This window comes from Lycium ferocissimum, chromosome 4 (genome assembly GCF_029784015.1).
Source record: "Lycium ferocissimum isolate CSIRO_LF1 chromosome 4, AGI_CSIRO_Lferr_CH_V1, whole genome shotgun sequence".
In the NCBI taxonomy this organism is placed as follows: Eukaryota; Viridiplantae; Streptophyta; class Magnoliopsida; order Solanales; family Solanaceae; genus Lycium; species Lycium ferocissimum.
In genome coordinates this window covers 37008683-37031997 of record NC_081345.1, presented here as the reverse complement: position 1 = coordinate 37031997, position 23315 = coordinate 37008683, and the positions used below count along the sequence as shown (strand labels likewise).

General features: G+C 32.9%; 2 long non-coding RNA genes and 1 pseudogene across 2 annotated transcripts; 2 read left to right on the top strand and 1 right to left on the bottom strand.

Moving 5' to 3' along the window:
- Nucleotides 1–6438: 6438 nt before the first annotated feature.
- LOC132054672 (uncharacterized) lies at nt 6439–7270 on the top strand. The gene is made up of 2 exons (XR_009414344.1): nt 6439–6531; nt 6886–7270. It is a non-coding gene; the product is annotated as an uncharacterized LOC132054672 (long non-coding RNA).
- An 8567-nt stretch (nt 7271–15837) lies between these two features.
- LOC132054671 (uncharacterized) lies at nt 15838–18161 on the bottom strand. Its single transcript, XR_009414343.1, has 3 exons — nt 17821–18161; nt 17448–17506; nt 15838–16180 (listed from the first exon to the last, which is right to left on the bottom strand). It is a non-coding gene; the product is annotated as an uncharacterized LOC132054671 (long non-coding RNA).
- Nucleotides 18162–19805: 1644 nt separating this feature from the next.
- LOC132052683 (receptor-like kinase TMK3) lies at nt 19806–23106 on the top strand (annotated as a pseudogene).
- The last annotated feature ends 209 nt before the right edge of the window (nt 23107–23315 follow it).

Below are 23315 nucleotides of genomic sequence, written 5' to 3'. Positions count from 1 at the left end.
TATAGTTTTAGTAATTTTCCTCACACTTTCACAAGCACACACGACATGCATATAGGCTCTCAGTCGCAAAAAATATTGTCTAAATTGAACTAGTTTAACAATTAACACATATTCTAATTTGCCTCTGCTGATTGCGTTTCAAAAAGAAGAAAACATGAAAGCATTTGAATAAAGAATACATTACTTTGATAAAAGTATTTTGGTCTAAGAAAAGAAATACACACACACACTCAAAATGGGGTTCACTTTTTAAATTTTTTTATTTTGCACTCAAGTGATATCTTCATAATTTCTTGTATTCAATAACAATTTCTCTAGACAACCTAAAAAGATTTCCTTGTATGTCAACTTTATAAATGTTTTAAAGTAAATTAACTTAATCTCCTTGGCGTTTAGCTTTTTTGAGAAACATTATACATTTATTTTCTCTTCTTAAGGTTTTCTTTCAGCTAACTTCAAGCAATTATGATTTAAGCAATATTTTCCTTAGAGTTCAAATTTTGATATACTCTAATCCTTCTTTTTAGTGTAGTACTCTATAATTGCTATCATAAAGGTTTTACCTTAACTTGTGGTTTTTGTATATTGATATTTTATTTCTAATCCATATAATTAAGGGTCAATTTTGACCTTTCGAAAATCCTGCAACAATTGGCTTATTGACTTTGAAGTCAAGTGAGTTCATGTATTCCACTCAAAAACTGAAATTATTGTTTCTCAAATTCAAAAGGTGAAAGAGATTAAGTTGAATTTACTGTTTAATCCTTTGTAAATTTTTTAATTCTTTACTATTAGTATTGCTAGGAAAAATAGTGATTTTAGTCCTCAAGTTAGAACTTAATTCCATTTTTGGTCCCTGTATTAATCGCCTTACCATATAACCTTCAATTAAACTGATTGTGTAGGTTTAGTCCCTAAGCTAACGGTAGCTATGTAAGGGGTGCAAATCGTGGAATAGTTAGAAGAATTTTTATTATGGTTTCGCAAGAAAATAAAGAGATTAGGGTGTAAATTGTAAAAAGCAAAAAGAATAGGGTGTAAATCATAAAAGAGTACCTTTGTAAGGGGTGCAAATCGCAAAAAACTCAGTTATGGATGATAATAATCTTAGTACAGATACGTACAATATCAAAATTAAAGACCTTTTGCCATTTTTACATTATAAATAATCAATATTTTTATCAAGATTGGCATTAATCCATAATATTGTTTCTACAAAAGCATGGCTAACAAGGGAGTTCCGGTTCTTCGTTTTGCGTTTTTTCTACTTCTTATAGGTAAATTGATATGAATTTTATTTTAAATAATTTCTTTCCTCAATGTTTTAAGTTGGTTATGTATGAGAAATGTAAAATTTTATGCACTAACATACAGAGACTCGAAAATCAGTTAATAGTAATTTGAAATAAATTTGTTGATAATTTTATTTTATGCGTAAGTTCTTCACGTTGTTATAATAAAAAGTTTGTTATTATGAAGGTTGCAATGGTAAGCTTCTAGGCAGAAGTGGAGTCAAGCTTTGAGCTTTATTAGTTCTTAAATTTAGAATAACGATATCATGTGTTAATAATTGGGTTCTAATTGATTTTTATACTCCATATTTACTGAAATTCTTAACAAAAATACAGGATACGGACAAATACAATTGGGTTCAGCCGAACCCGCAATTAATTAGGCTGCACCTCGTGGTGCAAGTACTTGTGACTGCAAAGATCACCCTGAGGTTGGTGAATGTAAACCTGGAGACGATGATGATACCAGTAAAAATGGCAAATGTTTTGAATACTCATGTGTTAAAAGGGGCACTTGCAGACCAATTGGGAACACACATGTCTGTCATTGCAATTGTTAGCAACTTACTTTTTACATATGAAGGACTAAATCATATGAAATCAATGATTTAATTCAGTAAAATTTCCATTTATTTTATGGATTATAATGTATGTTTTAATTTTATCTACGCGTAACGAAAAAATGATTGATCGATGTTATTTCCTTTTATTCATTGGCAACAGAGAGTCCGAAACCTAAATGACCAAAAAAAAAAAAAAAGAGACAAAAGTGACGAAAGCATCTCATAAAAAATATTGACCAAAGTACCTTTAACGCCATAATTATTGTGTTAAAGGAGTTAACCATAGTGTCCAGTTAACTCCTTTAACGCAAGAATTTCTTGCGCTAAAGGGGTGCCAAAATTTAGGCACAACTTCTCCCACACTAAGTAAATTTTTGGTTCGGCATCGCCCTTTTTGGGATTGTAAAGTGCCCAAAGTTAAAAAAAAAAAAAAAATCAACTTTTTATAATTAGGTTTAAGTATGTTAGATTTTAGTATGTTATTTTATGTAGTTGGGTCGGGTTTAAATGGAGCGGGTTTAAAAATAAAATCAGGTTATTTTGGGGAATTTCCGTTAAGATAGGGGTATATTTGAAAACTTTAATGACGAGCGGGGTATTTTTGACCCAAATTTGTAACGGAAGATATTTTTAGCACTTTCCCCAAAATAGAAGTGCATTTTTTACCCTTTTCCCATCTTTTTATCCAACTACAGTACTTCAGGCCAAGGTATACATGACTTTATATTCTCTTTTGGTCCACAATTAATCAATCCTGATTTCAATTTTTGTGATATATGACTCATCATAATTAATTTTTAAATTAATTAAAATATATATATTTACTCCTTTCTAAATATGTTATATTAAGCTATTTTAAAAGTATATCACCATCAAATTATGGATTAAAAGTTCAATTTCAACATAACACATGAAAATTAAACGGAAAAACAATTAATCTGAGAAATTGTGAATCTTCATAAATAAGGGGGATCAAAAGTACATATTTCAAGTAATTGATGATAGATGTGCTTAAGCAGATATCGTACTGATTAAAACTAGAATCTGCCAATAACTAAAGGAACAAAAGTACTATTAACCTCGTTTTTTTTTTTTCTATCATACACTTCATATTCAGTTAGAGGCAGAACAAACATCGAACCGAAGATGCTTATGTACACAGCAATACAATAATAGTATTCATTGTATTTCAGTTTAAGTATCATCTTTTTGTATAACTTGTTCATTAGCAAGTATTAATAACTAAGAATTTAATATTTTGCAAGGATTAAAGAGTAAATTCAACTTAATATCTTTCACCTTTTAAATTTGAGAAACAATAATTTCAATTTTTGAGGGGAACACATAAGCCGACTTGACCTCAAAGTCAATAAGCCAATTGTTGCAGGATTTCAAAAGGTCACAATTGACCCTCAATTATATGGGTTAGAAATATCAAAATGCAAAAACCACAAGTTAAGGTAAAACCTTTTTTATGATAGCAATTATAGAGAAAATAATTGCTTAACTCATAATTGCTTGAAGTTAACTGAAAGAAAATCGTAAGAAGAGTAAATAAATGTATAATGTTTCTCAAAAAAAGCTTAACGCCAAGGAGATTAAGTTAATTTATTTTAAAACATTTATGAAGTTGACATAGGGGGAGATTTTTTCAGGTTGTCTAGAGAAATGGTGACTGAATACTAGAAAATTTTGAAGAAATCACTTGAGTGAAAAATAAGAAAAATTTGAAAAGAGAATCAAATTGTGTGTGTGTGTGTGTGTATCTTTTTTTTTTTTTTTTTTTTTTTTTTTTTTTGTATTAGACCAAAATACTTTTCTCAAAGTAATGTATTCTTTATTTAAATATTTTCATGTTTTCTTCCTTTTGAAACTCAATCGATAGAGGCATATTAGAATATGTGTTATAATTGTTAAACGGGATCAATTTAGACAATATTATTTACGACCGAGAGCATATATGTGTGAGTTTGTGGAAGTGTGAGAAAAATTACTAAAATTAGCAAAAGCATATCAAATCTGAATTATAATATTAATTATAACTTATTAAATGACTAACCTTTAAAAATGAACACGCCAAGTATAAAGTTTGAATAAGACTCTATCCCTAAAAATAGATTGGGGCAATTCATTGTTATAGCTTATAGGTTACGTTGGACCATTTGTATTAGAACTAGAAAGGAATGAGTAAGATTGTTGTGAACAAAGTATTGCTGGGAATTATTCAGCTCTATATGCACAACTGCAACATATTGCAGGGAATCAACTTAAAGTTTATGTGCATGTATTAGTGGAAGAGATAAGGTATCATTTAGAAGCGAAGTCTATTCATTCAAGCATCTGTATTAGTGGAAGAGATAAGGTATCACTTAGAAGGTTAAGTCTATTCATTCAAGCGTCTTCAAACTATATGCAATATCAAATTATTGATAAAAGAAAATACATCAAGTGTACACAACTTGCAGCTGAAAAGATAAAAAAAAAAAAAAAACCAAGAAGAAAAGAAAGATGCTCAAGAAGTGTTTAGGAAGATTATGCTTTTATAGCCTTATCATTCAAAGTCCAGTGGTGTCACAATTTCTGGACTATCCAATGTGCCAATGGGGAACGCATCAAACTCTTCAACTCTTTGCACATATCTGATTCCCAACGCCCGAACGTTACTATATTTTGTTCCTGAAAATTATTGAAAAGGGGACACACCAACCAAAAATAGTCAGGGCAAGTTCTTGCTGAGTGTATCAACTTCATTTCTTGCAAGATCGCATATTCATATCAAGATAGTAAAGTCAAAAGATTTTGACAGAAGAAAGTTTAAGTAGTTCTTTTCAAAGTCAACTTCCATCTTTATCTACTTGACTTCTTACACATATTCTTAACTAAGCTAAAAACATTTTATAAAAGTATACATTTGCTCAAACATAAAGAACTGCAATAAAAACATATTAGATATTCTAGATATCCAACATACAATTGTTATATTGTATAAAAAGGAGACAAATAAAATTGACAACAGTACATGTTGCTGATGCTGAGTAAGTTTACGCCTTTGTGTCTTCAAAGATAGAGTTACTCTATGCACTACTTTTACAACAAAGATCACATGCCTCTTAGTAGGTAGTATGTTTTTCAATAAGCTGATGGAAGTCCATCTCGGACTGTCTCAAATCATCTTTCATTTGAACTCTCAAAATATAATCTGCCTTTTGAAGTGATGCAAGTCCATTTCAAGAGTCTCAAACCATCTTCATTTGAACTCTTAATATATTTATCTGCCACTGGAAACCATTTTGAGGAAAATAGTCAGAATATGTTGACAACAAATAATAAGTATGGAACGCTGAAGAAGTAAAGAAAATAGTAAGTCACAAGCAGCATCTAAACTTCTCTATACCAAAATAGTGAGAAAGTGTGGACAATAAATAATAAGTATGGTGCACTGAAGAAGTAAATAAAATAGTAAGTCACAAGCAACATCTAAACTTCTCTATAGCAAAATAATCAGAATGTGTGGACAACAAATAAAAAATATGAAGCACTGAGGAGATAAAGGAAATCGCACTTACCTCAGCGTACCAATGGATAGGTTACAGTAGCACATTAAAAGTGGAAAATAAGGTCTGAATACATCTACTGCTTTTTTTAATTTGCTTTTTCATTTTTGTTTTTCATAATTAATTATTCTGGTGTTAAGTTTTATTAGTACTATTAGTTTAGTTATCTTCAAGGACTAAAAATGCAAGATTGGTTTAGCTAAAGGTTAAATATGGTCAGACGAATAATATAGGGACCAAAACAGAATTAAGTAATAACTGAAGGACTAAAATCACTATTTCAAAAATAACCTCTCTACCTCCTATGATAATGGTAAAGTTTGCATATACACTAGACCATATTTGGAATTACACTGGGTATTTTATTATTGTTGGATTTTAAAATTCCTAGGTAAATTACCCGATAATTTTAAATCCACATATAAATTACATGTGGATATATCACAATAAATACTAAAAAGTTCATAAGAAACTTTTGGTGAATATTCATGAAATAAATGAATTTTTCTTGCGAAATATTTAGCAAGAAATTCCCCATGAAAATATCTACAGTAAATCCGTAAGGAATATTTTGCAAAAAATATGGAAAAGAGAAATTAATTATATTTTAAATTATTTCATTTTTAATTTTATTTTCCAGGTTCTTAATTTGATTTATCCGGATATAATAGTTCTGTGGACTACAATACTTCTTTAGTTTGATATCATACAATTATTTAAGTTTCCTAGTTTGCCCTCGTGAAATAGTTTGAAGAATGTTTTTTAATGTTTTGCAAGAAAATAAAGAGAATAGGGTGTAAGTCGTAAAAGAAAAAGAATAAGGTGTAAATCATAAAAGAGTATATATATCAATGGTGCATATCACAAAAGAATCAGTTATGAATAATAATAATAATAGTAATAATAATAATAATAATAATAATAATAATAATAATAATAATAATAATAATCTTAGTAGAGATACATACAATCTCAAAATTAAAGACGATTTGCCATTTTTATATTATAAATAATCAATATTTTTATCAAGACTTGACATTAATCCATAGTATTGTTTCTACAAAAGCATGGCTAACAAGGGAGTTTCGGTTCTTCGATTTGCCTTTTTTCTACTTCTTATAGGTAATTTGATATGATTTTTCTTTTAAATAATTTCTTTTCTCAATGTTTTAAGCTTGTTATGTTTGAGAAATGTAAAATTACACAACATACAAAGATTCGTAAATCATTTAATAGTAACTTGAAATAATTTTTATCGATAATTTTTTTAAGCGTAAGTTCTTCGCATTGTTATAACAAAAAAAAAAAAAAAAATTATTATGAAGATTGCAATAGTAAGTTTCCGGGTAGAAGCGGAGTCAAGATTTGAGCTTTATGGATTCTAAAGTTTAGAATAACGATATCATGTGTTAATAATTGTGTTCTGAATTTAATTTTTATACTCCATATTTATTGAATTTTTAAATATAAATACAGAATTTGGACATATACAATTGGGTTCGGTCGAGCCTGCAATTAACCGGGTCGCACCTCGTGGTTCAAGTTGTGAGTGCAAAGATCACCCTGAGCTTGGTGAATGTAAACCGGGAGAAGATGATGATAGACGTAGAAATGGAAAATGTTTTGAATTATGCACCTTTTATGGATGTGTTAAATGGGGCACCTGCAGACCAGTTGGGAACACACATGTCTGTCATTGCAATTGTTAGCAACTTACTTTTTACATACGAAAAACTAAATGATGGAAATCAATGATTTAATTTAGTAAAATTTCCATATATTTTATGAATTATAATGTATGCTTTAATTCTATCTACGTGTAACGAAAAAATGATTGATCGATGTTATTTCTTTTTATTCATTGACAACAGAAGTTAGAAATCTAGTTTCACAAAAATTGTATGGAAAATTGGACCTATGCTGTTATGAACCAGCTCTGACCCAATGTCACACAACCAGTTATTGGACCGAGAAGTAGTAATAGAATTAGAAGGCCTTCACAAAGGTTGATTTGGGGCTGAGGTCCAATTAACAATTGGTTAAAAGAACTAGCGCTTAGAAGAACGGTTATGCGAATTATGATTATGCTTAGGCAAACTCTGTATCTCTCATCCCCTTTCTCTGGTTTCTGCTTCTCATCCCTTCTTCTAGTTACTGCTCTTCTATGATTCTTGTAATTTCCCTTTAATTTTTTGGTTATTAATTCAACAATCAGTGTTTGGTTATTAATTCAACAATCAGTGTTCTTCTATCATTGTGAGTGTTTGTATTTGGAGGTTGTTACATTATCCCTAAAATTTATTTGATGCCGAAGAACCCGAAATCAGTGGGCTTATTTACAAATGGTCCAACCTACAAGCTACAACAATGAATTCTTTTTTTTTTTTTTTGCTTGGTTTGCCATTCAAAGGTGCTGGTCTTTAATTGTTGCCTCTCAAATTGCTGGTCTTTAATTTTTGTCCTTCACTTAAAAATGTGTCTGAAAATACCCCAAAGTTTTGGGTTCGAACCCCCGCTCAATCAAAAAAAAAAAATGCAACGCAAGACTTTCCCAAAATCTCTGTCTTAAGGCCTAACATTTGCCCGAAATTAGGCCTATTCGGGCAAAAGTTAGGCCTTAAGCAGAGGCTTGCTTAATTAGGCCTTAAGGCCTAAATTTTCCCCGAATAGGCCTCATTTTAGGCAAAAGTTAGGCTTTGAGACAGAGGTTTGCATGAAGGCCTAATTTTGGGCAAAAGTTTGCCTTAAGGCCTAAATTTTGCTCGAATAGGCCTAATTTTGCTATGAAGCTCTGCCTTGCGATTTTTTTTTTTTTTTTTTTTTTTTTTTGCTGAGCCTTAGTTCTAACCCAGAATCTCGGAGTATTAAGCGAAGGACAAAAGTTAAAGACTAGCAATTCGAGGAGCAAAAATTAACGACCACCCCCGAATAAGGGCAATCTAGCAAATTGCCCCAGTGAATTCCCCCACTCTATTTTCCAAAGGTAGAGTCTTATTCAAAATATATACTTGTGTTTGGTATGGAGGGAACATTTTTCAGAAAAATGTTTCTAATTGTTCCATGTTTGGTTGGTCAAATTGCTTTAGAATACATTTTATCTAGGAAAACGAGTTCCTAAAAAATGAGAAAAATGACTTTCCTAATGAAAGTTAGGAAAACAAGTTACATAAGTAATATTTCAAGTTTACTGTCTCCTCCCCAATCTCACCCCTTGACCATCCAACCCCCGGACACCCACTCCCACCTCATCCGACCCCCAAAGTTTTTTTGCTAAATTACATATAAATGCTCTTAGGACAGTATATTTTTGCTTACTTACTAAACACTAGAAAATAAGTAAGAAACCCACTTATTTTCCATGAAAACATTTTCTAGGGAAATATTTTCTATGGAAAACATTTTCGATGAAAAATATTTTCCTTTCTTACTAAACACACCCTTATGTACTAGTATTCATTGTATTTCAGTATAAGTATCATCTTTCCGTATAACTTGTTCATTGGCAAGTACGAATAACTAAGAATTTAATATTTTGCAAGGATTAAAGAGTAAATTCAACTTAATATCTTTCACCTTTTAAATTTGAGAAACAATAATTTCAATTTTTGAGTGGAACACATAAACCGACCTGACTTCAAAGTCAATAAGCCAACTGTTGCAGGATTTCAAAAGGTCAAAAATGACCCTTAATTATATGGGTTAGAAATATGAAAATGCAAAAACCACAAGTTAAGGTAAAAACTTTTTTATGATAGCAATTATAGAGAAAATAATTGCTTAAGTCATAATTGCTTTAAGTTAACGGAAAGAAAATCGTAAGAAGAGAAAATAAATGTATAATGTTTCTCAAAAAAAGCTTAACGCCAAGGGGATTAAGTTAATTTATTTTAAAACATTTATGAAGTTGATATACAAGGAGATTTTTTCAGGTTGTCTAGAGAAATTGTGACTGAATAATAGAAAATTTTGAAGAAATCACTTGAGTGAAAAATAAGAAAAATTTGAAAAGAGAATCAAATTGTGTGTGTGTGTGTGTATCTTTTTTTTTCGTATTAGACCAGAATACTTTTCTCAAAGTAATGTATTCTTTATTTAAATATTTTCATGTTTTCTTCCTTTTGAAACTCAATCGGCAGAGGCATATTAGAATATGTGTTAATTGTTAAACGGGATCAATTTAGACAATATTATTTATGACCGAAAGCATATATGTGTGAGTTTGTGGAAGTGTGAGAAAAATTACTAAAATTATCAAAAGCACATCAAATCTAAATTATAATTTTATATATAACGTATTAAATGACTAACCTTAAAAGTGAACACGCCAAGTATAAAGTTTGAATAAGACTCTATCCCTAAAAATAGAGTGGGGCAATTCATTGTTATAGCTTATAAGTTGCATCATTTGTATTAAAATTAGAAAGGAATGAGTAAGATTGTTGTGAACAAAGTATTGCTGGAAATTATTCAGCTCTATAACTATAAGCATAAACTACAATATATTGCAGGGGAATCAACTTAAAGTTTATGTGCATGTATTAGTGGAAGAGATAAGGTGTCATTCAGAAGCGAAGTCTATTCATTTAAGCGTCTTCAAACTATATACTACAATACCAAACTATCGATAAAAGGAAATACATCAAATGTACACAATTCGAAACAACTTGCACCTGAAAAGATTAAAAAAAAAAGAACGAAAAAGAAAAGAAATATGCTCAAGAAGTGTCTAGGGAGATTATGCTTTTATATCCTAACATTTAAAGTCCAGTGGCCGGTATCACAAGTTTTGGACTATCCAATGTGCCAATGGAGAACACATCAGCTCTTCAACTCCTTGCACATATCTGATTCTCAACTAGAAAGGAATGAGTAACATTGTTGTGAACAAAGAATTGCTGGAAATTATTCAGCTCTATAAGCATAAACTGCAACACATTGCAGTGAATCAACTTAAAGTTTATGTGCATGTATTAGTGGAAGAGATAAGGTGTCATTAGAAGCGAAGTCTATTCATTCAAGCGTCTTCAAACTATACACAATACCAAACTATTGATAAAAGAAAATACATCAAATGTACACAATTCGAAACAACTTGCACCCGAAAAGATTAAAAAAAAAAAAAAAAAGAAAAAAAAAAAAAAGATGCTTAAGAAGTGTCTAGGAAGATTATACTTTTACATCCTACCATTCAAAGTCCAGTGGTATATTGGGAACACATGAACTCTTCAGCTCTTTGCACATATCTGATTTCCAACGCCTGAACATTACTATTTGTTGTTCACCAACCAGAAATAGTCAGGGCAAGTTCCAGCTGAGTGTATCAACTTCATTACTTGCAAGATTGCATATTCATATGAAGATAGTAAAGTCAAACGATTTTGACAGAGGAAAGTTTTAAGTAAGTTCCTTTCAAAGTCAACTTCTATATATCTTTATCTACTTGACTTGTTACACATGGTCTTAACTAAGCTAAAAACATCTTGTAAAAGTACACATTTTCTCAAACATAAAGAACTGCGATAAAAACATATTAGATATTCTGGATATTCAACATAAAATTGTTATATTATATAGATAGGGGACAAATAATATTGACAACAGTACATGTTGCTGATGTTGAGCAAGTTTACGCCTTTATGTCTTCAAAGATAAGAGTTGTTGTATGCACCGCTTTTACAACAAAGATCACATGCCTCTTAGTAGGTAGTATGTTCTTCAATAAGTTGATGGAAGTCGATCTCGGACAGTCTCAAATCATCTTTCATTTGAACTCTCAAAATATAGTCTATTTTTTGAAGTGATGCAAGTCTATTTCAAGAGTCTCAAACCATCTTCATTTGAACTCTAAATATATTTTATCTGCTAGTGGAAACCATTATGAGGAAAATAGTCAAAAACATTGACAACAAATAATAAGTATGGAACGCTGAAGAAGTAAAGGAAAGTAGTAAGTCACAAGCAGCATCTAAACTTCTCTGTACCAAAATAGTTAGAAAGTGTGGACAACAAATAATAAGTATGGAGCACTGATGAAGTAAAGGAAATAGTAAGTCACAAGCAACATCAAAACTTCTCTATAGCAAAATAATCAGAATGTGTGGACAACAAATAAAAAATATGAAGCACTGAAGAGGTAAAGGAAATCGCACCGTCGTTAGCGTCCCAGTGGATAATTTACAATAGCACATTAAAAGTGGAAAACAAGGTCTGAATACATATTCTCTTTTTTATTTGCATTTTATGTTTTTGTTTTTCATAATAATGAGTCTTTTATTAAGTTTTATAGTACCGTTAGTTTAGTTATCTTCAAGGCCTAAAATTGAATGTTGGTTTAATTAAATATTAAATATGGTCAGACGAATAATGTAGGTACCAAAATGGAATTAAGTAATAACTGAAGGACTAAAATTGTTATTTGAGAAAGTACGTCTCTACCTCACTTGTGAGATTACACTGGATATGTTGTTGTTGGATTTTTTAAAAGTAGCAGGTAAACTTTAAATCCGTGTGTAAATTACCTGAGAACTTTTCTGCAAGAAATAATAAAAAGTTCGTAAGTAACTTTTGGTGAAAATTCGTGAAATAAAGGAATCTTTCAATTCCCAATGAAAATATCTCAGGTAAATCCGTAAGGAATATTTTGTTTCATTTTTAATTTTATTTATCCAGGTTCTTAATTTGATTTATCCAAATACAATAGTATCTGTAGACTCCAATACTTTTTGATTTTTATATCATACAATTATTTTTGTTACCTAGTTCACCCTCGTGATATAGTTAGAAGAATGTTTTTTATGATATTGCAAGAATATAAAGAGATTAGGGCGTAAACCGTAAAAAAAAAAAGAGGATAGGGTGTGAATTATAAAGGTGGACATATCTCAGGGGTGCAAATTGCAAAAAATTCAGTTATGAATTATAGTAATCTTAGTACATATACATAGAATATCGAAATTAAAGACCTTTTCCCATTCCTACATTATAAATAATCAATGTTTTTATCAAGACTTGACAATAATCCATAATATTGTTTCTACAAAAGCATGGCTGACAAGGGAGTTTCCATTCTTCGTTTAGCGTTTTTTCTAATTCTTATAGGTAATTTTGATATGAGTTTTCTTTTAAATAATTTCTTTTCTCAATATTTTAAGCTGGTTATGTTTGAGAAATGTGAAAGTTTATGCACAACGTACAAAAACTCAAAAATCATTTAATAGTTATCTGACATAAATTTGTTGATAATTTTATTTTACGCGTAACTTCTTCACATTGTTATTATAAAAAAATTGTTATTATGAAGGTTGCAATAGTAAGTTTCTAGGCAAAAGAAGCATCAAGATTTGAGACTTATGGGTTCTGAATTTTAGAATAACGATATCACGTGTTAATAATTAGTTTTTGAATTTAATTTTTATACTCCATATTTACTGAAATCCTTGATATAAATACAGAATTTGGACCAATACAATTGGGTTCAGCCAATCCAGCAATTAACCGGGGTACAGCTCGTGGTTTAATTGATTGTGACTGCAAAGATCACCCTGAGCTTGGTGAATGTATACCTGGACAAGATGATGATAGACGTAGAGATGGCAAATGTTTTGAATACTGCTCATTTTACTCATGTGTTAAATGGGGCACTTGCAGACCAGTTGGGAACACACATGTTTGTCATTGCAATTGTTAGCAACTTACTTTTTACCTATGAAAAACTAAACGATGGAAATCAATGATTTAATTCGGTAAAATTTCCATTTATGTTATGAATTCTATTATGTTTTAATTTTATCTATGCGTAACGAAAAAACACAATCGATATTATTTCTTTTCATTTACCGACAACAGAAGCCAGAAATCTAGTTTCACAAAAGTCGAATGAAAAAATGGATCTTTTTCCATAAAATTGATGCCGAATTGAACAAGCTATAAGGTCACCGAGAAAAATCACAAAACATAGCTTTAAATGCAACCAAGAAGAATCTTTATTTAATGTAGATTATATCAAGTTGCTAAGGATGCGTGAAGTAGCCGTGATCGGTGGACTTATTTACAAATCGTCCAACTTGCAAGCTATAACCATGAATTCCCCCATTTTATTTTCGAGCGGTAGAGTCTAATTCAAAATTTATACTTGGTGTGTTTACTTTTAAAAGTTTTAATCATTTAATAAGTCATATATTTAAAATTTATAAATTCAGATTTTAATAGGGTTTTCTATAATTATTTAGTAATTTTCCTCATTCACTTTCACAAACACACACATGAAACACATATATGCTCTCCGTCAAAAAAAATATTATCTAAATTTTGCGGGTCGTAAAAGATTAGCATTAATTGAGTAGTGTTACTGTTGTTAAAAGGCTGACATGACACTTAATTTAATTTCACTAGGTAAAAAGTAGGAGTATGTTAATGAAAAGGGTAAATATGCACCCTTTTTGTATCAGCAAGGGTATATATGCACCATTTTTTAACGAGGAGTATATCTGCTTTATATCGCCAAGTTGAGGGGTATATTTGCCCCTTTTCCCTATTTTAATTTTACTTTGTTATAGAATACTTTTTTGAAATACAATATATACAATTTTTATATTTGCACCAAAGTACAAAAACAAATCGAGGAGAGATCAAAATGAAGTTCTACTTTCTTCAAAGCATCTTCTGATTCTCTCCCATCACAAATGGAAGGTACAGCTTGATATTGACATTCGAACACAATAAAATTAAAAACATTACAGTAAATTATAATTAATCTAGTGTGTACAAAGATAAACCAACATCGTGAAGTAAAGGAGAACCACAATCATGCTATTGAGGACAATATACCATTAAAATATGTGTTTTGAGGTAGATACGCAACACACTCCCTTTACCTTTTCTGTTATTGTTTTTTGAATTCTACAAATTGTGTGATCGACATGGATTAAAAAAATAAAATAAAGCAGGTATCTAACGTATAACTGTTGTACATTTTTAAGAGAAGCAAAATCAAGCTGTGACCTCTAACAATAAGAGTCAAACTAACAGAAAGGTTTGAAAAATAATTTAGAGGCACCATGAGATAAGTAACTACCATAAATTTTATCTTCGGCTTGAAATCAGCTAAATTTTATCTTTTAAGCTATACAAATTCAAGAAAGTGATCAGCAAAGAGCGGCAAAAGCATAATTCAAGTCAATAACCAACCTTATTAGACCACACGATATGGCGGTCAGCCATATAAGGGATTAAGGGTGCTCTTCAATCACAAGTTTCATCCTAGACGGAAGGGACCGATGGATCCTCGACATTGTGTTTATTTTTTGAGAGGTTGCAATAATCAGATGGAACAAGAAGGTAAATCTGTGTGTTAGCATACAGGGCAAATAGTAATAATTTTATTGTGCGTTTTCAAATGCTACGGAAAAAAATTAAGCAAACGAGATAGTATTTGAATCTAGATGATATTGTCATCTTCCCAGCTAACGAATATATAAAGCTTTGGACTGAAGTGTTAAAGATTCGAACAATGCTATTTATCTCACCCAGGCAAAAAAAATACAAATAGACGCGTCAAAAGTTCCGTTTAGATTACTTCTCAATGCAATTTCTTTCAAATTCATTAAAATTTCATGTACCGATTCTTGAATGCCCGATATGGTAGAATATTCATGTGGGACTTTCTCCGATTTTACACGTGTGATACATGTTCCTTCTATTTCTCCAAGTAAAGCTCTTCGATTTGACCCCCAATATCAAGAACAAAGGATTTGTAAGCTGAGGAAAAAACTATAGTAGTACCAAGTCACCAACATAGAATAAAATCCAAGTATGAAATTAGAAAAGTTCACCACTAAATTGAAATCGAGGCAGTGAAACACTTGCAGGCTACAAGAAACTGATAACACCAGCATATCACAATCAACATTCCTCTTCTTTCAGAACCCTCCTTGTTCCCACACACTTCTTCGTTGTCCCTCCTATTCCGGCATTGGAACCTCTTCTCTCCCTTAAGAACCATCCTTGTTCCCACAAATTCCCTATTTGCCTTCAAATTCTTACATTGAAGCTTGTGACAGTATCGAAGGCATAAGCAGAATCCACCTAAAATCTTTTCCAGATAAATAAGCACCACTTCAAAAATCCAGAAACTCTTAAAAAAAAAAAAGGCTAACGGAATGAAAGAGAATACGGATGTTTCAAAAGAAATAATACTTGTTACTTTGCCCGAAATTGATGCTTCAACATAGGAGGAATATTTCCCCCAACATAATCGACCTAACTGCGTGCTACAGGAAGGATTGATAGCCCTCTGCAAATCAAACTAAAATGCAAGACAAGAATTAATTTTCCTTCTCCTGAGACGAAGAGCTATGGAGGAGTGAAAGAAAAACCACACAAAAAACTATAAATAACTCAAACGCAACGACTTGCATCTATAAAAGAACCAAGAGCAGCAAATACTATAAATAACAGGAAAAGAAAACAGAACCAAAGCAATTACCTAGTTTTGTACAATATTAAGCTTAATTTGTTTCATGGATAGACAGGAGGTAAACATCTGATCCTCATATAATATGTGTCTTTTAGGAAAAACCCATAAGCTTCATAGAAAAATCATTGAAGTAGAGATAACATTGAGAGAGACATCAACAAATTCAAATTTTCTTACTTCTTTCCAGCAACTTTTCCCAGTAAGAGAGAGTTAAAGAAGTAAAATCTAACACCGAAACAAACCCGATTCCTCTTTCAGCTTAAATCTCTCTTCTTTCTGGGACACACAGTCTTTAACCTGATTACATAAATAGAATGAGTTAAAGATAAATCTTGCACATTTATGCGGAAAGTAAAATCCGCCACATATTAATAGTTTCATGTATTTGAGAAATTTTAACATAAAATAAGTTGCGGAATATCTTGTTTTCTGATGTTACTAATTTCGAATTACATAATAGAAATTATATCTTAATGTTAACAAAACTTGAAAGGGAAGGCAGAACAGAAAGATTTGTAGATACTATAAAACAATAGGTAAAGAAGGGTATGAAAGCCCATTTAATAGAAATTCATCGGAGTAGAAATTAAGCAAGAAGTACCCGAAAGTAAATAATAAGAACTATACACATTGAAAACTAAAATCAGACACCACTAAGCACCCCCACTGTTGTTATTTTAAGTGTAGAGAAGCCATAACGTTAACAGCAGCAAGAAAAGTTTCTTTTGGGATTGATTGAAGTACATGTCCCATTTTCTTCCTTTGTTTCTCTTGGTCTTCTACTATTGATACTTTCTGTTGTCTTCTGCCTGCCTAGTGCCGGCAGGTTAAGTAAATTATGTTTTGACTCTCCATCATTGCTTCTTATCCTCATATATCAAAGAAGCATTTTGGGTGGTTGAGTGTATAGGTAAACCCGTGGACTTCTCTTGAACTTTTGGCTTTCTTGGTTTACCTATTATCTATAATAGAATATTTTCATCCACATCTTTCTGTCATATCATCTTCTTGTCGAAAGACCTGGTTGCAGAGCTAACTGTATCATTAGACACCTAGTTACATCATGTGCTACCATAATTTTAAGGCGTCAAAGAATTTTCACAATGATGTCAATATGAAGATCTCAAAATTCAACAATCATGTCCCCTATAGCCTTTTTCTTACTCCTGTTGAGACTTTCTACAGAGCATGAGCATCATCTTACAGGAAAAAGGTTTTAAATTAGTCATCTACTATTCTCAGTGCTGCAATGAGAACAATGTTAATCTATGTGGTTATTAAAAAATTGATTTAAAAACTTTTACAACCTTTAATAGACAATCAATCATGAGACAACAATTGTCTGTTGTGTAAGCTGTTCAAACACAGAAACAAAACGGCACATAACTCAAGTTCCACATATCAGAATAAAGAATGTCAACAGGAGCATGAGATCTGGTAGTAAATGTTTTTCATGATTTGTTAAAATTAAATTCATTCATCTGCTTTCTCAACTGATGCTTCAATTTTTTTGCAGGAGGTTATTGTTGGAGTATTATTTTTCAAATTAATGTCCATCACATACCTTGCAAACAGCCATTGTTTTCTCTACATGTTTTACTTGGGCATTCACCTGATCTTCCTCTTCCTGAAATATTAATCATAAAGTTGTTCAGCGGGACACTCAGGCTAAGTGAATTTCTCAGACTGTCACAAAATAGATTTCACATTTCACATTCAAACACTATAAATCCTCCTAAATGGGTGGGGAAAAAAAAAAAAAAAAAAAAAAAAAAAAAAAAAGATTTCACATTCATGCAAAAGCTTGTGCCTTTGAATTCAAAATTTTTAAAAGAACACTTTAATAGACTCACGTTATTCACTTTAAAGAAAACAAAAAATACATAAGGGTAAGAATGCCACAGATATTGAGTGGAATGGAAGGAAAAAAATACTACTAGGTACTTTACCAAACTCCTTCATGAATAAGGGGATGAGAGGAGCCGCTACCATTTTCCTGTATTGAAAACAGAGACTAATTTCCCTAGTTGAATATCTAATAACCAACAATACCATCTTTTTCCCCAACTGGAAGGTTCTCTCAATTCACCTTTCTGCTTGATTCCCCCTTTTTTCCATAGTTATAGTGTGATCATAGTTATACCGCCTGGGATGACTATATTTCTTTCTGTATTGAACTTCTAAAGATAAGTCCAACTAAAAAGTAAAATAAAGTCGCAAAAGGGCGCGCACTAATATTTAAAGTAATCACTGATTTAAAACTGAAGATTAATACCATGATTTTTCAATAAAACTGAAGATTAATACTGGTGATTTTTCAATTGTGTTACCTCAATTGAATCCCAAGCAAAGATTACGTCCGACTCCTTTGCAATATGATTTGGTAGAGTGAATTTGTCTCAATCAAAGATTACAACAATCTGTTAGTGCTCATGGTTAAGCTTAAATTACTGTCAATGTAATTATTTTACATAATTTAAATTATGTTATTTTATAGAATATCGAGTCGCATGTGTCCGTTGATATTTATAAACTTTCGTCTTCATATAAATTTCTATTAATAAATTATCTAATTAAGTGGCTAATTTTTTTTAATGATTATGAAGACTTAGCAATTAACAATATATTTTATACCGTAAGAAAATATAATACAGATTATGCTTCCTTAATGAAAATATTATTTTTATATTTTGACTTTGGATCCAGGTTTTAGCACGAAAACTAGTGTAGCAATTAGTAATATACCTTAGCCCTGAGGAAGTATAGTTGGATAAAAATCGATCTCAATAAAGGGCGTAATTATGCAAAATTTCTTTCTTGCTAATTGAACGAAATTTGTGTTTTCAAATTCTTCAAAAAACTAAAACTATTGATGGTCCCATTTTTTTTTTTAAAAAAAGAATACGACTAAGCATTGCCTAGTGGATAAATTATCTGCAAAGCAAATAAAGGGCAACGAAATAAAAGGTGGTAGAAAGAAAGCCAAAAATAGCAAAAGGAAAAAAACAAACCATGGAGAATCCATGGAGGCGACAGTTGCTCTGGTGTGCAATCACTAGATGCAGTGATTCCATAGCCAAAAGAGTATCAGCAATTTGGGGTTCTGTCTCAACCTTGATGGAGTGTTCTAGTCAAATTGGTTCTCAATCTGGTGCTGAATGTCCAACGGGAGCTCCTAAATATAGCTGCATGTCTGATTCCAAGCTCCAATTTAGTCATGTAAGTCCCTGCTGCCCTTTATTTTTGTTGGTGTTCTTCTTTGCATTGTTGGTGTTATTGTTGTTTCTGTGGTTTTACATGTTTGTCAACATCTTTAGCTCTTGCTATCTATTTTCTCTTCACTGTCCTGATTCTCAAATTTGGGGTTATGATTTTGTCTGCATGGACTGTCTTTTGCCTTTGCTGGGTAATTCCCAAAATGTATTAAAGCTGAATGTAACTACAAAATCAAAAGCTATTACTGAATTAGTAGCATTTTCCCTTCTGACAACTAATTAGCTTTTCATTACCAAAATTGGAGTTATGTACAAGAAAAGAACTGTGATTGTGAGCAACATGCTCCACATCCCAGTCATCCTAATTCTAACATCTCACCTGCAGCACTAACAACATACCAATAAACAAAATAAAGAAACCAACAAACTAACTCTACTAAACTGGGTACAAGTTCAGTTGCTCAAGCCACTTAGCAGTTCTTGCATTGAGCCCTCCTCGGTAATGAACCTCCTGAATTATCTTCCTAATCACTGCTACAGGATTTTGCACCTTGTCGTGAAATAGCTCTTCCTCTCTTTCCATATGTAGTAAACAGCAGCCACCAACACCATCCTATAGAATTCATCCCTTGGGCACTTCCCATTTGCATTTTGAGGTTGCCCAGTTTAATTCAGTATCCCCATCTCCTGGTCTTCTAGTTATGCCTAGCTATAGTAGAAGCTTCTCACATATCTGTTTTGACACCAAGCAAGCAAAGAAGATATTTGAAATACTCTCGGGTTCTTGATTGCATAGAGGACATACTTGGTCATCAAAACATCTGGAATCTTTCTTTCCAAATTGCCTACCAAATGCTTGCCTGGACAGTTCTCCATCTATCCCTGTCTATTGGCTGAGAACCTGCTTCCTCCCAACTGTGTAGAACATCAATCATTCAACCCTCTCCTGAAGATTTTATATATGGATTTTGATATCAGAGGAGTTGTATACTTAGGTGCATTAGCTGTATTTCTCGTAAGTGTGGTTTCTGGTTTTACAAATCCGAATGATTTCAAGATTCTGAATGATTTCAGAAACGGATTAGAGAATCCAGAGCTCCTGCGATGGCCTTCTAAGGGGAGTGATCCACGTGGTCCTCCTGCATGGCCCCATGTGTTCTGTTTTGGTGACAGAATAACCCAAATTCAGGTTGAGGGTTTGGGTTTGAAGGGTCCTTTACCTCAGAACTTGAGTGACCTAGATAATCTTCAAATTCTTGTCCTTCGAAAGAATGGTTTTAGTGGAAAATTTCCTACTCTAAGTGGATTATCCGATTTGAAATATGCCTACTTGGATGAAAATCAATTCGATACGATCCCTGGGGATTTCTTTAATGGTCTTAGCACTGTTCAAGTTTTGTCTTTGGATGCGAATCCCCTTAATAAGAGCGGATGGTCTATTCCAACTGAGCTGCAAGATTTAGTTGAGCTGGCAACTTTTTCTTGCATGTCTTGCAATATAGTTGGACCTGTGCCTGGTTTTTTCGGGAAATTTCAATTTCTCACTGCTTTGAAGCTGTCATTTAACCGTTTAACCGGTAAGATACCCGACAGTTTTCGTGATTCAAAGCTTAAGATTTTGTGGTTGAATGATCAAGATAGTCCTGGAATGACTGGTTCAATCGACTTAGTTGGTACTATGGATCACCTTACGTCATTATTGCTTCGAGGCAACAATTTTGGTGGACCAATTCCTAATACAATTGGTCATTTGACTTCTTTGAAGATACTTAGTCTTAATGGAAATCAACTTGTTGGTCTGATTCCACAAGCTCTGGCTAATCTAAACTTGACTGTGTTAGACTTGAACGATAATATGCTAATGGGTCCTATCCCAAAGTTTAGAGCTGCTGTTGCTACATACTCCTCAAATTCTTTCTGTCAGCCAACTCCTGGTGTGCCTTGTGCTCCTCAAGTTAATTCCCTTTTAGATCTTCTTGGTGGTTGGAATTATCCAGCCAATCTTGCTTCCGAATGGTCCGGTAATGATCCATGTATGGGTCCTTGGTGGGGAATCAGTTGCAGTCCTAAAGGTCAGGTTACAATTCTTAATCTACGGAATAAGAACCTTACGGGTACACTTAGCCCTTCACTCGCAAACTTGGATTCACTGCTCGAAGTTCACTTAAAAGGAAATAGTTGCACGGTCCAGTTCCAGCGAGTTTAACAGACCTCAGATTCTTGAGATTATTGGACTTAAGTGGGAACAATTTTGATCCACCACTGCCAAAATTCCGGGATAGTGTGAAAGTCATTACAGACGGGAATGCTCATCTTGCTGCTAATGTAAATGTGGCGGCTCCTCTTCCGAGTATTGTTCCATTTCCCCCATTGAGCCATACTCTTGAACCATAAAAAAGCCCGTCAGCCGGTGATAATCAGCCAACGTTCTCAAATACCGTGATCATTATAGTTGTGAGTGCAGTTTCTGTGGTCTTAGGTCTTCTTGCCATTTTTTTGATTTTCAAGAGCAGGAGAAAACGAGAGGAGGACTCGATTACTACTGTTATCCCCCCCCCCCCCCCCCCCCAAAAGACCCCTTCGATCAAGATAATACTATTAACCTTGTCATTTCAGCCCAGGACCTTCAAAGGGCAACCAATAATTTTGCACCGGAGAATGAGCTAGGGTGTGGTGGCTTTGGAGTTGTTTACAGAGGTGTAACTGAAAGTGGAATTCAAATTGCAGTGAAGAGAATGGAATCTGCGATTATTAGTACCAAGGCATTGGATGCATTTCAAGCAGAAATAGCTGTGCTTTCTAAGGTTCGGCATCGCCATTTAGTTTCACTTTTGGGTTACTCCATCGAAGGGAATGAGAGGCTTTGAATATATGCCAAAGGGCGCTCTGAGTAGACATCTTTTCAGCTGGAAGGACCTGAACTTAAAGCCTTTAACATGGACGAAGAGACTCAATATTGCTCTAGATGTTGCTCGAGGGATGGAGTACCTTCATGGTTTGGCACACCAGAGCTTCATACACCGTGACCTCAAATCATCAAACATTCTTCTAGATGATTATTTTAGAGCAAAAGTTTCTGATTTTGGATTAGTGAAACTCGCTCCTGACAAAGAAAGGTCTGCTTCAACAAGGCTTGTAGGAACATTTGGATACCTTGCTCCTGAGTATGCTGGTAAGTTGCCTTTTTTTTTTTTTTTTGCCATTGGTATCTCTTTCATAGACACTCATTTCGACTGTTCTCGTAAATATTTCCATTTTAGCATCGGTTGTAACTCTCTGGTAACCTGTTAAATGAACACATCTCTACCTGAGCGGAACCGATACACATTTGCTCTCTAGTCACTTTTCATTTATCCTAACTCATTTTACTTCGTCTCTCCAGTGTCCGGAAAAGTCACCACTAAAATAGATGTCTACAGCTTCGGGGTGGTGTTGATGGAACTTGTGACTGGACAAACTGTCCTTGATGAGCATCGATCCGAGGAAACTCGATATCTAGTTGAGTGGTTCTGGAAGATAAAATCGAATAAAGAAAATCTCCTCGCTTCTGTTGACCCATCTCTTGACACGAAGGAAGATATCCGCAAGAGCGTTTGCATTATGGCTGAATTAGTTGGACATTGCACTAACAGAGATCCTAATCATAGGCCTGACATGTCGCACGCTGTGAATGTGCTTGGCCAACTAGTTGAGTCCTGGGAACCTGTAGAAGAATTCGGTGAAAGTTCAGGAAATGACTACACTCTACCTCTGCCACAAATGTTGAAGAACTGGCAAGATGAAGACACTGGAGACTTCATTGTTACTAGTCAAGATAGCAGAGGAAGTATGTGTTAAGGTAATGCAGAACATAGTTACTGTGGTAGTATTTGAGTAGGACTCTTTGACACTAGTTTGAGTTTGAGTAGACAAGCTATGTATCTTTCAATATGGTTATCTGTAGGACTTTGAATTGTATCTGCAACTACTTCATTGTAATCCTACAGTATATAAATTGATATATACCAGCTCTTGAAGGGTATGGGCATCAGTTACCTTTCATGCATCAGAAGAGCCAGCAGACTTTTGTCTCCTTCAATCCTCCTAGGAATTTTATTCTGCTTCTATTACAGTAGTTTATTGCAGATGCCCATTCAATTAATTTCAACCTTCTGCTGCTACATTATTTTCTTAAATCTCCTCTTCTCAATGTGTAATTGTGGAATTCTTATATACAG